This window comes from Lutra lutra, chromosome 3, assembly GCF_902655055.1.
Source record: "Lutra lutra chromosome 3, mLutLut1.2, whole genome shotgun sequence".
NCBI lineage: Eukaryota > Metazoa > Chordata > Mammalia > Carnivora > Mustelidae > Lutra > Lutra lutra.
In genome coordinates, this window is record NC_062280.1 from 173,327,349 (window position 1) to 173,344,722 (window position 17,374).

General features: G+C 36.4%; 1 pseudogene; it reads left to right on the forward strand.

The window, feature by feature from the left end:
- Positions 1 to 14,567: 14,567 nt before the first annotated feature.
- Positions 14,568 to 14,699, forward strand: LOC125096517 (uncharacterized; annotated as a pseudogene).
- Positions 14,700 to 17,374: the final 2,675 nt, after the last annotated feature.

A 17,374-nucleotide genomic window follows, 5' to 3' on the forward strand; every position in this document is an offset into this window, starting at 1 on the left:
TTTATTGCTGCACTTCTAAGTTATAAATCTGGTTTACATCTATGGAAAATGTAGTGTAGAATTGAAGACATGTCCAATTATCTGGGCAATTTGTTTTATGAACTTATACCAAATTAAATAGAAAGCATAGCCAGTATTTGTTCTTCCTCCGTGGGCTGCAAATCAGTTTAAAAAAACAAGACAAAACAACAACAACAAAAAAACCTTTTTCAACAGGGGCATTGAAAGTTCTGGTTTTTGAGACTGTTTCCTGAATGTGTTCTGATTAAAGCAGGATCTGAAAGTCCGATTGATAGTCTCTATTTCCTTTCCTAATGTCACAAATACATTCAGAATGTTGACTCCTATGAAAGGTAGAATTGCTGAGCTGGGTTGCATTGCCTTCAGCGTTCTTCATATTAGTTAGAGGAAATGATTTGACTAAGCACTTAAATCATGGATATGCAAGGCTGGTTTTCTCAGGAAGTAGTTATTGAAAAGGATTTTGTGAGTCTCTCATCTATAAAAATGAAATAAAATTCAGCCCAGGATGGATAATCGAGATGTAGTATTGCACGTATATACTTTTGACTTTTACAAACAGAGTGACTCATTTGATTGAGCATCTTATGTAGAGATGAATTGTTGAGCATAAGAAGCGGGTACTACCCCAGGGATAGAAGACTGCGACATTACTGGGGGTGATGGTGGCAAACTGCTTTTTTGGATTCTACTCTGTTTTGGGGAGGGAAACGAGTCTGCTGAATCAAAACAAAATGAAACCAAACAAAATAGTGGGGAAGACTTAAAGCTCTTGAAAACATGGTTGATGACTGGATCCTTGAGTATAGATGTTTGCATCTAAGATGACGTGTTGGAATGTGTATGCATTTGCACAGGCTGCTTGATAAAAGTGTTGAGAACTTCTGCTACGACTTACACTCTATTGTTTCTTCCATTACATTCTGAGACAAACGCATTTTTTAAAAGGCTGGTATTTTTGTTCTGAATGTTTCTTGTCTCCAGGCATTGGCAGCCACGCAGGGCTGTGCTATTTCTTTAATGCAAGCTCCGCACTTGTCTTCTATCTTTGATCTTGACCCCTCGGTCCCTGGAGAGAGAGCAGCTTCACAAGGCTGGTGGGGTCCCTGGAATGTCCTTCCCTGCTCAGGCTCCACGGCTCCCAGGGCTGTGGGGCCATGATGGAGCACCCGGACGTTAGGGCTTCTCCTTGCATTTCCTGGGTTACATTGTCCCTCTTCGTTGTATTCCCCTCCCTATTTCCATTATTGAGCAATTCTACATGGTCTCTGATCGATAGGGGGTTTCTCACTTTATTTTCGTTCATAGCTATGTGTTCACTGATTTCATGTGTATCTTCTATCAACTTATAGGTTCACATTGTTCAAGCTGGTATATTGAATTAAATTAATAGTTTTTTAAGGCTTAACTGAGATCCTTGTGCTTATTTAGGAATTTTCATTGCTCCCTCAGTCCAGACTCACCTATAAGACTCACCACCAATTGTCTTTTTACTGGAGATGTTTACCATCATGTACACTCAGAGCTTGACAGTACATGGAGACTCATCACTTAGTTATTTCTATTTCTTTTAAACAATAACAATTTATAAATCTCAAGAACATACATATCAAATAATTAAAAAAAAAACATTTAGTTCTCCTATTTCTTTCTATTCCTTTATTATTTTTCCAGGCCTTAAATATAACCAGTTTTTCTATTAAAGGGGGTATTAACAGGGAGAAATATTTTAAAATTCAAAAGCAATGAACACTTAACCACACTCTTAATTTACCAATGAAAAATACTTACTTAGGTCCAAATCTGCAATCATATGTGGCCAATAGATTAGCACAAATCGATTTAGAAAATAGTCTTTTGTGCTAATAGCAAGATTTAATCACCTGGTAAAAATAATTTATTTTTGTGGATGAGGATTTTGTTCCTTAGAGGATGGTCAATACCCGCTTTTCTCATATATATAAATTTAAAACTATTTCTCATGAGAGCTATTATGAAAGCTTTAAAAGGACTCTCCTTATTCCCATATACATTTTCTGATCTGTTTTTCTTTCTGCTGTTAAAATTAAGTGGATGCTATATTGAAACTTATCTTCATTGCTTTTTATTCTCCCCAGAATTATTCACATCATAGTCTATTTTTCTCCATTTATTATACTAATTTGCTTTTAATTTGACAGTTTTCCTCATGTCTCAGTGCATTGTTTTGACAGTGAGTTACTCATCAAGATTTTACTTGAAAAAAGAAAATGATAATTCATGTTCACATGTTAAACTTAACTCATTTTAGTCTCTTTTTATTCCACAGTCTTATGTGCATTACAATGACAGAGACTATAACTGACAAGATAATGGATTAAACTTTATAAGTTGATCTAGCTAAAGAGGGTTCATTGGATACTAGAAACTAAACTGAGAGCAATTTTTTTTTAAAGTAAAGGAATGTCAGAAAAAAACCCACAAAAGATAGAAAATAATTTATTTGAAAAAGCCAATACTTTTTTATGCTTCACTAATAACAAGCTAACTTATACACCATTTAATCCTATTTTTCCTCATACATATGTGACCTGGATAGATATGCCATGCACTGGTTTATGAGTTATATTAGTTTTCTTTCATCTTTACTCTGCCTCCTCCTTTCTTTGCCTATTCTCCTTGATTTTTTTGTGTGGGGGGGGCAGGGAGAATGGGTTCAATTATCTGTTTATTTATCATCTTTTCTCTCTCTATCTCCGGTATTTTATTTTATTTATATATTTTTAAAGACTTTATTTACGTATTTATTTGACAGACAGAGATCACAAGTAGGCAGAGAGACAGGCAGAGAGAGAGGAGGAAGCAGGCTCCCTGCCAAGCAGAGAGCCTGATGCGGGACTTGATCCCAGGACCCTGAGATCATGACCTGAGCAGAAGGCAGACGCTTAACCCACTGAGCCACCCAGGCGCCCATCCAGTATTTTATTTTATTTTTAAGATTTATTTATGTATTTGTGAGAAAGAGAGAGAGAGAGAGAGTGTGTGTGTGTGAGCAAGGGAAGGAGCAGAAGAAAAGAGAATCTTAGCGTTCCTGCTAAGTGCTGAGCATGGAGCCCATGCCGGAGCTCTGTCCCACAACCCATGAGATCATGACCTGAATCACCAAACCCAGATTCCAACACTTAACTGACTGAGCCACCCAGGCACCCCTCAGGTATTTTAATAATAACCCCTGACATAGCTTTGATGATAGTGATGAGACTTCACACATTCTTTTCCATGTCCCCTTACTTCCTGTTCCAGATAGAGTTTGATAAAGAAGATTGAGAGGTTAAAACTCGTTTGAGTCTATAGTTTCTGGAAAGAGCCTTTTCTTTGCCAGTGTTTCCACGTCTGTTAAGCGAAGGGGTCCAAACAGCCTGTAGCGGGTGTGGTAGCAGCTCACATGGAGGTCTTTACTCAGAATATTATGTCAGGTGTCATCAACAAATAGCCCTTGAACTGGGTTCTGTCTGAAAGACAGTGAAGGACAGACTAGACAGGAAATTACTGGCCCATTCTTTGTCTCCTATTTTCTTTTTAGGAAGACCAGTTGGGATGGAGTTTGTGGTAGAAGGGTGTTTTCTTCTGATGTAGATTCACAGGATTTCATAGCTTTTTTTCACAAGTACATGTAGGGGCTCATGGAGCCTGGCCAAATACTTCCCTCTCCCTTATTGAGGACAATTAAGGAAAAAGATTGAAAGCCCTATAATTTTTGAATGTGAGTTTTATGGACAAAGTGGAAAATGTTACTTAAACTCAAAATTTGATTTCTGATTAAAAAAACCCTGTCTTCATGGTAGTCATTTACTTAATATTTTCATTTACTTAATTTTTAAATATTTTGAGATCATAATGTTCATACTAAGATCCACATTTATATGACAGAGAAATGTAATATCCTTTTATGGACTTAAAAAATCTTATTCCAGTATATGTCATTTAAAATTCATGGGTCACCTGGGTGGCTCAGTGGGTTGAAGCCTCTGCCTTTGGCTCAGGTCATGATCCCAGGGTCCTGGGATCGAGCCCCGCATCGGGCTCTCTGCTCAGCAGGGAACCTGCTTCCTCTTCTCTCTCTGCCTGTTTCTCTGCCTACTTGTGATCTCCATCTGTCAAATAAATAAATAAAATATTTAAAATTCTTATGAAATGGTTAGTACCAATTCTATAGAATTTGGATGGGATTTTAACATGATTGTACTTTAAAAAAATTATTAAATAAGGCCATTATCATATTAAATACATAGCTGCTATGTTATCACTTCTTTAAAGCACTATTCTCAACAATAAGTTGAGAAAATCATTCTCACTCATAAAAATCAATTTAAATTTAGTGGTGTGAACATCCCATTTACTTTAAAGAAAACCATTTCTTATTAAAAACATTTAGACAAAAAATTACTTCACACAAAGAAGTTAAATACCACTGTTTAATGTTTTATTACAGCACTGGGAACATTAAATAAATAACAATGGAAATAAAGCTGGGTATAAGGTCTGTTAAGCAGCCTGGACTTTATTTACACAAGAGACTGTTGAAATTTATGCTTAAGTTACTGAATACCAATTTATATAACAGCTGAATCTGTGGGTGTCACATTTAATTTAAAAAATTTCCTTTTCAGCTGGAAACCATGCCTTACGGCTGCTTCATTTATCCTAGAGATTCCATTTTACTATGGAACAGTTGATTAATTTAAAACTGGGGAAATTACAGTGCCTCGTTCTCTTGGCCTCAGATTGACTGGTCTAGTTATGGGTATAAGGCCACAGCTGGCCACCGCATCCTTTCTCTAGTATTATCTTGTTGCCATGTGCATTTATTGTGGCTACAGTTTTAATATGGAAATTAAATATGGAATATGGAAAGAAAGAAATATGCAAAGGAAGTAGCAGCTGCAAATTGACATATGTCATGTTTCATTGGCTAGAAGGGCAAGGGGGGGTTCTCTGTGGGGGCGGAAACTCCGAGAAGGACAGTAGAAAGAATTAGAGACAGAATGAGAGGAGAGGAAAAAAAGGGAGGATGTGAAGGGACAGAAAGAGATTAAGGTGACCCATGGAGTGACAGAGGAGAGATGGATAGTTCTGATGGCACTTGAATTATTTGAATTCTTGGTTCTCTCCTTTGCCTTAGTTTTTCTGCAAGATACTCCAATATCTTTCCAGAAAAAGTATCCTTTAAAGTTTGTTCTTACTGAGTATCTGTCATTACCACCAAAACATTTCTAATAAATGCAAATCATGTCTTACTTTATAGGTCTCATTTAGAGAGACATCCATTTGAAGAAAGGCAAACTTGTAAATGTGGCCCATGTCCAAATGCAGAGATCTTCATAAAACTGCTTAACATTTATTATGGTTAACTTTCAAAAAAGGCAAATAGCAAGAGTAAAACTGTTGAAGCTATTAAGAGGTATTTACAAGTCTTTTAGGATTCAAAATTTAGGCTTTCTTTAATGAATTAGAAAGACAGTTGATGAAATAAGTTTGCTTACTTGGTTTACCTCATGCAGACCTAAATAATCCCAGTGATTTTGACTGTCTTTTTTTTTTTAAATTTAATTTTATCTTTTAGCGTCCCGAGATTCATTGTTTATGCATCACACCCAGTGCTCCATGCAATACGTGCCCTCCTTAATACCCACCACCAGGTTCACCCAACCCAACCTCCCTTCCCTCCAAAACCCTCAGTTTGTTTCTTAGAGTCCACAGTCTCTCATGCTTCGTCTCCCCTCTCTGATTTCCCCCAATTCACTTTTCCTTTCCTTAATACAATCACTACGTTGTCAAAAACAACTTTTGCCCATCCCCATATATATATTCAGTTCCCTGCCATCTGTAAAATGAGCTCTTATAGTTCAACTCCGAACTCCTGTCACTTTACTATCCTTTTTAAGGGCCTGCCTTATTAAAAAAGCCTTGTTTTCAGTTCGGTGTTGATATAGAGACAGTCCCTGACATAACATGATTTCTGTTTAATGGAGGAGTAAATAAAATACATCACTGTAATGCTGAATGACATACAGAAAGAATGGATATTTACTATGAGGGCTTAAGGATGCTTAAATGCAAGACCTGTGTCTGCCCTTTTGGAGACCATCACTATTTTTTTGGCTTTAGCCATCATCCAGAAAACCAGGAAATACAGCCTTTGGGGTAGCTCAGTAATCCACGTTTATAATTCTACAGTTCAAGACAGGTTTTAGGACAATGGCTATGCAAATGTTTTGTGAAAGTACAAACCAAGGAAGAACTCTGCCTCTTATGGAGAGGCTAAGGAACACACATATCGAGCAGGTGTCTGGTGTCCCGAAGGAACCTCCTTTAGGAGCTGCTGAACACTGATGATGTCACTCCAGCCCCTAATAATAATTTCTGAGTTTCCTTGACTTAATTCTTTATCAAATGCTATAGGTATAAGGCTCTGACTGCCAGAGCTCTGCTTTACTGATTTGCTTGCTCATTTTTGCTCTGACTCCTCCTCTCCTTCTTTTCACCTACGTTCATGGCTTCTGGGTGATGATACACTCCATTCTCTTCATTTTCTGACTTTGGTTCCTACCCAGCTTTGACATCCTTGCTTTTCTGTCTTCAGAGCTTAAGTCTCAAAGGGACTGTGATTCATTTGTCCCTTAATTTTCTTAGAAAAATTACATTCATTTTTGGGAATTTAAATTCATTGAAATCCTTTTCAGGAATCTATTACTGGATTATAAATGATAAGGAATGAGTGGAGGGTTTTCAATTAGTTGAAGAGTGTCTTGATGAGAAGATTATGACCATGTCAAGGATAGATAGAGTAGAAAGCTATGGAGAGTTTGAGAGATACCACGTAAAAGCAAGGTTAATATATGATTCTGCATTTGCCTGTCTTTTCTCCAGTATAGACACTTTTTCAAGCCTCCTTCATTGTTTAGTTGGCATAATATCTTATTGTTTCAATAAGTAAATGAAAAACAATAACGAAAGTTTAAACCAAGCCTGCCAGGGATAAATGAGGAGTTATAATCAACAGTACCTGGTCTCTCTTTGGAATATGAAGGAAGGAAGAAGTCAGGCTCTCTCTCAGATTTTAGGTTTGTGTTTCCGAGTTAGTCGTATTATTGACAAAGCAGTCAATAAATCATAAGGCTAGCAGGTTTTGAAGCTACAGATGACCACTTCGGTTTTTGTTGTGTTTTACTTTTGGTACTCAAGGGACATCCCAAAGGAGCTGTCCAGTAAAGAGTTAGATACCTGGATCTGGAACTCAGAGGAGAGATTAAGGGTTAGATGATGGGATTCTTAGGCGGGGGAATCTCAGTATTTAAAGAGTGAACTGTAACAATACGCTAGAGAAGAGATGGAAAAAGATAGATTCAAGAACTAGAACGGTAAATAAAAGTACAGTGGTGTAGACATTAGAGAAGAGAAAATATTAATTGTGATGAGACTACACAAGTCTACGAACATGGTCATTCTGTGGTTTGACTTATCCAAATGGGAAGTGCGAAGCAAGAGGCATTAGCAGAGAACCTTACCACCCTGCCACTGCCCTTCAGAGTGAATCTCCCCTCTTGGTAAGGTTGTCTGCAAGTCAGCCTATGTTAACAGCTTTCTTCTCTCTGTGCAACTAGAGTGCATGGTGCTGTCCTTTGCTGTGACCTGACTGAAATACTCACATTTCTCTTTCTATAATTGGAGAGCATTTGCTTGTACACTTGAGAAGAATGTCTTTGCTTTCAGATGAAGAACTAAAATTCTGAGTCCTCAAAATAATCTCTGGGCAAACATCTCCATTTTTAACCTACAGTTATTGTTTCCTAAGTTGTATCTGAACATGGTTTGTAGTACAGGGCTTTGTACATAGCTTGTGTTCACCCAGAAAATATCAAATGAGTGAATGATGTTGTTGCTGACTTCTTTATTTATTAATCTAACAAATTTCCAAAAAAAATAGTTTCAATAATTTTAAATGGATTCTGTCTGTGAGATGAGACTGGTAAGTGAAAAATGATTTCAATGAATAAAATGTTCAATTAAAATATTCATTACTCTTGGTAATTTTAGTGAGAGTTTTCTTATCACTTCTGTGCTTTAGTTTTTGACTCTAGAAAACTGAGTCTGCTTGGACTTGGGCCATTGGCTTATTTTGTGTTTCCAGTTTTTGCAAATTGGAACATGTATTAAATTTCAGAGTTTCTAAGCCAAAAGTATATTAAAAATCCCATTTGCTCTTTTCTAATGGAAAAATAAAGTGATCTCCAATGGAGAGGGACTCCCTCTTCTGTGAGCTTGCCTTCAGAACAGGGGAGTATTTGTATGTGAGCTCAGAATCACTGTGCCAAAAAGGTGGTGTGTTTTGATGTATTCTATCAATCATTTTGTTCTTTTGTTAAGATTTTTATTTTGTGTTTCACAGAATGTAAATCTGGCTTATTGCCTTTAAATATTCATGCAGAGTCATATATTATCTTTAAAATTTCATGCTTTTCTTGGCATAATTCTTAAATTAGAATTAAGAGACTATAATTTATGAGCCAATCAATTGAGTTTCTGAATATAAAATGGAACCAATCGAGCCACGAGAGTAAAGATGCCTTAAGTCAAGTTGCTCTGGAAATGAAAATATAGTTGAGAACTATATTTTTCTGCTGGAACAAAACAGATTATCTTTATGTAAGTTATAGGGTAATCCAGTCAAATAAGCAAGCGATTTGTTTTTGCTATTGTTTCTACTGTGTTGAGGTGACCCCAAATCTGGAATTCTACCATTTTGAACTTCCTCTGTCTCTACTTTTGTATATGTGTCTCTGAATTTGTGGGATCTACGTTCATGATTGTGAATGCCTCTATGCAAATGGACATTGGAGACCATGAATGGATTTGGGAAGTCAGTATAGATTTGTTGGAGAGTCGTGTCTTATTTCCACCATGTAAGTTAAAGTCTAACTTCTGGAGCCAGATTTCTGCAGTGATTTTCTGGCCAAGGCTCCACAAATGTGGTTGGCACCACACGAGGTGGCTCAGGTAGCCAGGAACTGAGATTATGTTTACCATTTTCATAAACCCTCATGGAATAAATATAGGCTCCAGTCACCCTTTCTTCTAACCCCGCTATAGCTGTTAGCAGGAAGGAAGTATCATTTCCATCTCCTGGTACAATGAAAGCTCTGAGAATCTAGTTACAATTTCTCTTAGCAAATGGAATCCCAGAAGGGTCTGTACATAGCTAAAATGCACATGTATTCTCTTAGAGGTTTTTTTTTTTTTTTTTTTTCAGACCATGGTTGAAAAATATCTGCTCTTTAAATTATTCCATTGCTTTACAGAGGAAGTATTAATTACATGACTGCAAGCATAGATCAGGCTGGGATGTAATTACAGGGCTTACTTTGTCTCTGTTGTCCAACAGAATTAGGCAGGAAGTGTTCATGATGCCAGCAGTTTAAGGTGTTTTGGAGTCCATTATGTTTCTGGTTCTCTCAAGAACTTAAGCACAGATCAAATGACAGTTCTGTTGCCCAATTGTCTGGAAAAATGACAAAGCAAGTTTTACCTGAGATACATTTTTACAAGTTTTATGTTTGCACATTGATAGAAAACGCTGCATGCAGCCTTAAAAAGGGAGTCTTCATTCTTGTTATCTGACTTTTCTCTCTTTTGTCAGAATTGGAGTCCTTTACTCTATATTTGGGTATCACATTAAACAATGAAGTAGCTTTGAAGATAAAAATGTGTTTGTATTGTAGAGTTATGCCTTTTAAACAATACTTCTCTATAAATTTTTTTTAAATGTCTAATATCAAATTGGAGTGTCAGAGGAAAAGTCTCTAAAAATTACCCTTCTATCTCATTCGCTCTTTTTTGGTGTTATTTCCTGTATTGTGATTTTTCATAATTCTTGTAAAAATTGAATCTATTTAAGTTTTTACTTGTTATTCTCTTGCAAGTTTCCTTGCAATGATCATGTTTACTCTTAGCTTTTAAGCTTTCCCAAGCAATTAAAAAAGTGTTTTCATTTTGTCTGTTTCCTGCCATTTGGGGTGCTACATCTTCTGAAAATTCTTCTCCTACTTCTCCTCCATCCATTTTCTCATCCCAGATATTGTATTTCTTGATATTTTTCTTGTCGCTCTTGGGCAATTCATACTATATCCCTACTCTTTCCTCAGACTTTCACACTATTAGAATGCTTGGTTTCCTCATAATCCACCCCATATTACATTCTGAGTACATGTTTTCTCTTGAAGCATGTGTACATATAATCACTTTTAGTGCCAGTTACATAACTCCAACCTTATTACTGTTTTTGCAATCACTGTATTTACTTCCTGTTCTAGGTTTTATTTTTCATATTCTTACTCTTGTCCTTTTAAAACAGGCTGCCAATTTCTATTATATAACAGAGCAGGAGAAATGAACCTCCAGAATTGTACATGTTTCCTTCCCCATTTTTTTTGATCATACTGATAGAAGCCATCACTCCAGAGACACAGACTTGGATTTTGACTAATATCTCCATTCACTGTTTGCAAAGTAATACTACATTGATTGGTGGATTTGTTTCAGAAGGAAATGAAAAAACCATATTTAATATATTGCAAGACTTGAAGTCTAGGTAAATTTATGTGCTAAGAAGTGAAAGAAAATATTCAACGAGAAGACCATGTGTTTCTAAGAGGTTCTGTAGGGCAGCAGAAAGTGTAGTGATACAAAGTCAAAAGGTCTGGGTCTGAGGCTTGGCTCTGCATCTTTCTTGCTGTGTGATATTGCTGGACACACCATTCAACTTGTTTAGGTCTTAGCTGTTTCACTTAAAAGGGAAAATGTTATTCATCTCCAAGAGTTGTCATGTTAACAATCAAGTAGGATTACTGATATGGAAGTGCTTAATTTCCTTTTATTATCTTCTTCCATCTTTTTTCCCCCCTAGTTAGTCTGGGTTCATTTTCATTAAATTGGTTCTTTGTTTTTAAACCTGTACTTATCGCTGAGTAAGAAGCAGTGATGTACTTTTGGTGAAGATCACAGGGCATCACAGGTAAGAGCACAGAAGCCAGTCAAGTAAACTTGGGCTCATATCTCAGCTCTCTTGTTTCCTATTGGTGTGACCTTGGGCAAGATGTTTAACTTTTTAAAGCTCAGCTTTCTCACCTATAAATTTGGGATAATAATAGTATCAGACAGAATAAAAAGCACTTAAAGCAACTTAATCAATATTAGTGATCACCAGTCAACAGTTCCGTTAACAAGCATCATAATATCTATCAGGAATATAGTGTTACAGTTGTTTTCTTTCCTTAAAATCTATACAACATAATGTCTTAGCATCACCTAGGCATGCAGCTTGACTCCACTTTATAAAATTCAGAAACTTTATAAAGTTTCTGAATTAGCTCACAGCATAAATATTGGCTTTTGTTTAAAGAAATAAGAATAATATATTTTGTACATAGTTTTCTCTTTTAACAGACCACATGTGGGTAATTGTAATGAATGTGTTAATGAAAATGCTTGTTACTAGATAAATAATTAAGAGGCCAGGAAATAGCAAACTTCATAACAAAAATCTTGGTTTTGTAAACCATTTATTCCAACTTCTGGTAGTGTGACTGTATACTTTACTGACTCTAAATTTTGATCTTTAAATTGTTTATAATATCTGCCTCCTTGCATTTATTTCCTTGGGTCAGAGAAAATACAGGTGTTTTTTTTTTTTTTTTTGCTTTTGTTTTTGTTTTTTAAATTTTTATTTATTTTTTTAATTTCTTCTCAGTGTTCCAGAATTCATTGTTTATGCACCACACCCAGGGCTCCATGCAATACGTGCCCTCCATGATACCCACCACCAGGCTCACACAACCTCCCACTCCTCTCCCCTCCAAAACCCTCAGTTTGTTTCTCAGAGTACACAGTCTCTCATAGTTCGTCTCCCCCTCCAATTTCCCCCAACTCCCTTCTCCTCTCCATCTCCCCATGCCCTCCATGTTATTCCTTATGCTCCACAAATAAGCCAAACCATATGATACTTGACTCTCTCTGCTTGATTTATTGCACTCAGCATATTCAGAGAAATAAGGGGGCAGCTCTGAAATGCTCCTAGTATTTCCAAAGGAAGAATATACAAATATGTGACAGAAATGATGTAAGAATTTCTTAGATTTCACTGAACATAGTTACCTGAGTTTTAAGTAAGTGGTATAGGAGAAGACCTATATAAACAAATGAAATGTTTCAAGTATGAATTATTTTTTTAAAGTGATTGAAATATTAGCACTTTCCATTACAGAGATTGAACTCTTTTTTTTTTAAATTTTATTTTTTATAAACATATATTTTTATCCCCAGGGGTACAGGTCTGCGAATCGCCAGGTTTACACACTTCACAGCACTCACCATAGCAGAGATTGAACTCTTAAATAAGCTTTTTCTTTTTGAGAATTTAGAAAATATTTTTATTGTTTCGAATACTTAGGTAAACTTTTGGCATAAATTTTAAGGAAAGAAATTTTAATAACTAGTTAAGATTTATTTTAATAAGAATATGAATTTTTGATATATTCATACATTTCCCCCTAATTCTTGAAAATGATTTGACTTAACATTCAGTTGCAATTTGTTTATATTATTAATTTATTTAGCATATTTATTTTGCATAAGGAAAAGAAGTATTTGTTATGGAAGAGATGGCTATTTGCCAAAGTGAGTACTCTGTCTTCCAAATGCAGAGCTATCACTGGGAAATATCTGCCCATTTTCCCAGTGGGAATGCTTCTTTGCTTCCCCCTCTTGCAGTCAGATAACTGAGACATAGTGAAAGGAAGGATAAAAATAAGCTATTTCTCTAGGCCTGCTCCATAACTTGATTCATTCCTTCTGCCCTATTCCATTTCCCGCTGACTGGATGGGGGAAGGCCCTGGAATAACCTAAGTAGATGTTAAGTAGAACAGGAGCTCCTGACTGACTGGGTGGGAAGGACTGTCCTGTTAGCCTGGACTTGGAACACTTGCACTGGATACTAAGAGTGTGAAATTAAATTTTAGTTGTATGAAACCATTCAGCTGTGAGAGGTGAGTTACATTAGTACTCTTTCTTAGCTACCTCCTGAATTGTTACAAGTTAATACAGCCAACGATGACCTGAACGATGTGGGGGATTAGGGATGCCAACCTCCACCCAGTTGAAAATTGGATATAGTTTTTGACTTCTCAAAAACTTAACTAATAGTCTGCCATTGACTGGAAGCCTTACTGATTATATTATAGTCGATTAACATATTTTTTATATAATAAACTATATGTATATTATATATATATATATCATATATTTTTCAAATATTTTATTTATTTATTTGAGAGAGTGAGAGAGAATGAGCGGCCTGGAGGTACAGAGGTAGAGGGAGAAGTAGATTCCCCGCAGAGCAGAAAGCCCAACACAGGGTTCCATCCCAGAACACGAGGTTCAGGACCTGAGTTGAAGGCAGATGCTTAACTGACTGAGCCACCCACGTGTCCCTAATACATGTTTTTAATGTTATATGTATTATATACTATATTTTTAAAGTAAGCTAGAGAAAAGAAAACGTTGTTAAGAAAATCATAAGAAAAAGTACATTACCTATATTGTACTGTTTTAATTAGAAAAAATGGGTGTATAAGTGGACCCATAAGTTCAAGCCCACGTTCAAGGGTTAAGTGTATAATCCAAAGTTATGATATTGTATATTATTTAAAGTTCTTATATAATGTTTAGGCTCAACATACCAAAACAGCTTTTCACTTAACGTACAGGTAGTTTCACTGTAATGATTAGGAACCTGCATTTATAGATTTAAAAAATGTTCTTAATAAAATATTAACCCTCTTCTCATATCCCATTCAATTTTGTATAAGCCTTAATATTGCAAAGATCTTACATACCTTTCAACTACCTAAAATCAAAATAAAATCTTAGCCCAGAGAATAAAACTCTTCAAATCTTGAACTCTCAGAAAAGAAGTCCCAGAATGATGATTCAACACTATTCTTCTGACTCTACCCTGAATTTTTTAGTAGTTTGCATAACCCCAGAAGCAAATCCTGAAACAAGTATTCAAGTTCAAATTACTTATTTGAGAGAACATTTCAGGAAATGTCAGTAGAGAGAAGGAATGTGAAAGAGGGAAGGAAAGGCAGCCAATAACAAGTTCATTAGCAAGCAGGTTATTACTGGTCATAACCACATTTTGCTTTAATGAGAAAATCTGGGTGTATTTTAGAGTTACCACCAGGTGGGGAGAGCAGGCTGGAATATTTCCACGCCAAACTCCCTTCTGACATTGGCTGAGGGATGCTTCTGGGGGTGTGAATTCTTGGGCCACAGTGGCTTTGGTAGCCAGATAAAAATACATAGGCGACAAAACACAGGTGTAGGCAGCAGGAAGTACAGACAGCAGGTACTGAAATGGTAAGTGTGAGAGGATTTGAGTGGGACACCAACAGTAATTGTTCCCACTTCAAAATCTTACAGAACAGGAAACATAGAAATGGAAACTACAAGCTTTGTGCAGTGGCAGTATCGTAGCCAATGAGGTTTATCCGAGGCGTGATTATTGCTAATTGAAATGGAAACTACAGAACTTTGGTATTTTCAGTTACTATTTTTTTAATAGTATGTAAGTTGTATACAGTATGTACATAATTCTCTTTTTAACCTATTTTTTAATTCCTATGACATAAGGGCAGACTTTTCATTTCTTTGTGTGACTATTTCTTACAGTATCTTATCTCTAGGATATACCACCTGGTTTTGTCTCCTGGATATCTGCTTTTTTGGTAAACAAACAAACAAACAAAATAAATGACAAAACTCTTAGTTTTGCTCAGTGATTTTTGGATCAGTTTCTTTACTGTAATCTTGACTTGGGCAGCTACATTAATTTGGTTTTACTGGAAGTGTCATGGAGTATAAATTTAGATCCTGAAGAGGAGAAAGAGAATGTATTAAAAATCATGCTTGTACTTCCTATTCCTTTGGTCAGGGCAGATATCACTAATGGAATTCATCATTCCCTTCGAGAGACACTTTACCCTGAGCTTTAATCATGTTTGTCAATATCACTAACATTGTGTCATGTTGCCCTTCCAATGAGTTCCGTTACAATTAAAATCACAAACTTTAATCAATTCAGCAGTCTACCTTCTCCTCATCTATCCCTGGGCTCCAGGATGCTTCTGCAGAAACTTGCACACCAAGCAAATGAACATTGTTACCATTTATCTTCCCCAGCTTCTTTTGGGTCCTGTGACTTGACACTGTCTGGTAATGTTTAGATGTCTCCCTAGTCAGCTCTATTGCTACTTCTCCCCTGAAACAATTTTTACTGCAACCTTGTTATTGCAAGGGTCAGGAAAACAGCCTGAACTAGCTGAAGCAATTGGGGGAATTTGTTAAAATCTTTCTGGGATATCTTAGAGAGTAAAAGGAGGGGAATAGGACAGTCCTCAGTAACACCTGGAATCAGGGGATTACATTCCATCTCTCTCCATCGCGTGTTTATTATCTTATTTATGAATCCATTTAAATTTTTCTTGGCATAGACCACATCTGCTCTGTATGGTAGAAAACATGGGAAGCACAGTAAAAGGCCAGTAGGACATGGCATTCTGGCTTCTGTCGTAAAACATAGATTACTAGAAAGACACTGACTTTCATGGCCCAGTTGCAGAAATTCGAGGTGCATGCTCTGATTGGTTATACTTGAGTCTGGTGCCCAAATCTGGTCCAATCAGCTGTAGCCAAGGGGGCACGTTTGTGATGGAATAGCTGGGCCATTCCAGTGTGAACAATATGGACCAAGTACAGCAGACAGGACAGTTACTGGAACTACAAAGGTGATGGACAAATGCTATCACAGACACTGATTCATCATCCTTTTCTATTTTCCTTAAGTTGTGACCTCAAAATCTTGCCATTTGTGACAACATGGATGGACCTAGACAGTATGATGCTGAGTGAAATAAGTCAGACAGAGAAAGGACAAAAACCATATGATTTCACTCATGAAATGGAATGAGATATGTGGAATCCAAAAAGAAAACACATGAATAAACAAAAAACAAATAAGTAGAAACAGATGCATAAATACAGAGACTAAACAGATGGTTGCTTGGTCAAAATGGGTGAAGGGAAGTGGGATATACAGGTTCATTCCAGTTGTGGAATGAATAAGTCACAGGGACAAAGGGTACAGCATTGGGAATATAGTGAACGGTATCGTAAGTGAATGATGACAGATGGTAGCTACCTTTGTGTTGAGCATAGAAAAATGTACAGACTTGTCAAAACACTGTGTTGTACACCTGAAAGTAATGTAACATCACCTGTCAGCTACACTTCCATAAAAACAAGTAAACAAATTCTTGTAACTTCAACATCCTCATTCTCAAAAGTGACCTTACTTTCTATTTTATGAAATTAAAATGAACATGTCCCTAAAACTTCATTTATTCTTCCTTCTAACCTCCCAGTTTTATAATAAAATAGTGAATTTCATACTTAGGATGAATTTCCAGGTCCTCATTCTTTTTGTTCTGTCCTGTTGTCTATGAAGTGGTCCCCACATCTCTTACCTTTACACTATCTGCTTCAACCCACACACTAGTGCTAGATAAAACTTCCAAGTCAGTCATTTTCCCCAGAATGCTCTCTTAGGAGGTGGTTTCTTGGGATACTCATTTAATAAAATAAGGGGGGGAAAAACCAACCTTACTTAGTTTGGCATTCAGGGCTCTCTAGTCCATAATATGCTGCAACTACTTCCCGGATTTACTTCTTATTGCTCCCCTATATGTAAATATTATACTTCAGATGCTTTTTTTTTTTTTCCCAACAGACTCTGTGTTTTTGTACTTCAGTGCCTTTCTCCTTTTGTTGCCCATATCTGTGATTCTATTTTTACAATTTGAAACTTCATTTACCTTTCAAGGGTTACCTTTCAAGGGTAACCACCTCTTCTGAAATGTGTTTCTTCATCCCTCTACTGAAATAATGCCATCCTTTTACAAAGGCCATTGTCCTTTGAACTCTGCTTATACTGTGGTCACTGGGGTACCTGTGTGAGTCTGCCCATTAATCTAAAAATTTAACCCAGGCATTACATAGAACTTTCTTTGTGTCAAAACAGTTGTGTGATATAAATTAAACTAATAGCTTGTATGGGGAAATGTATTGGGAAGAACATTCATATTCATAAATAATTTTTTAGCTCTGTTGTTGGTTTCATTTACCTAAAGGAAGTATCTTCACTCTATTTCCCTGACAGCTTAAATAGTCTTCTAGTCCTTGGAATGACTTTAATGAATT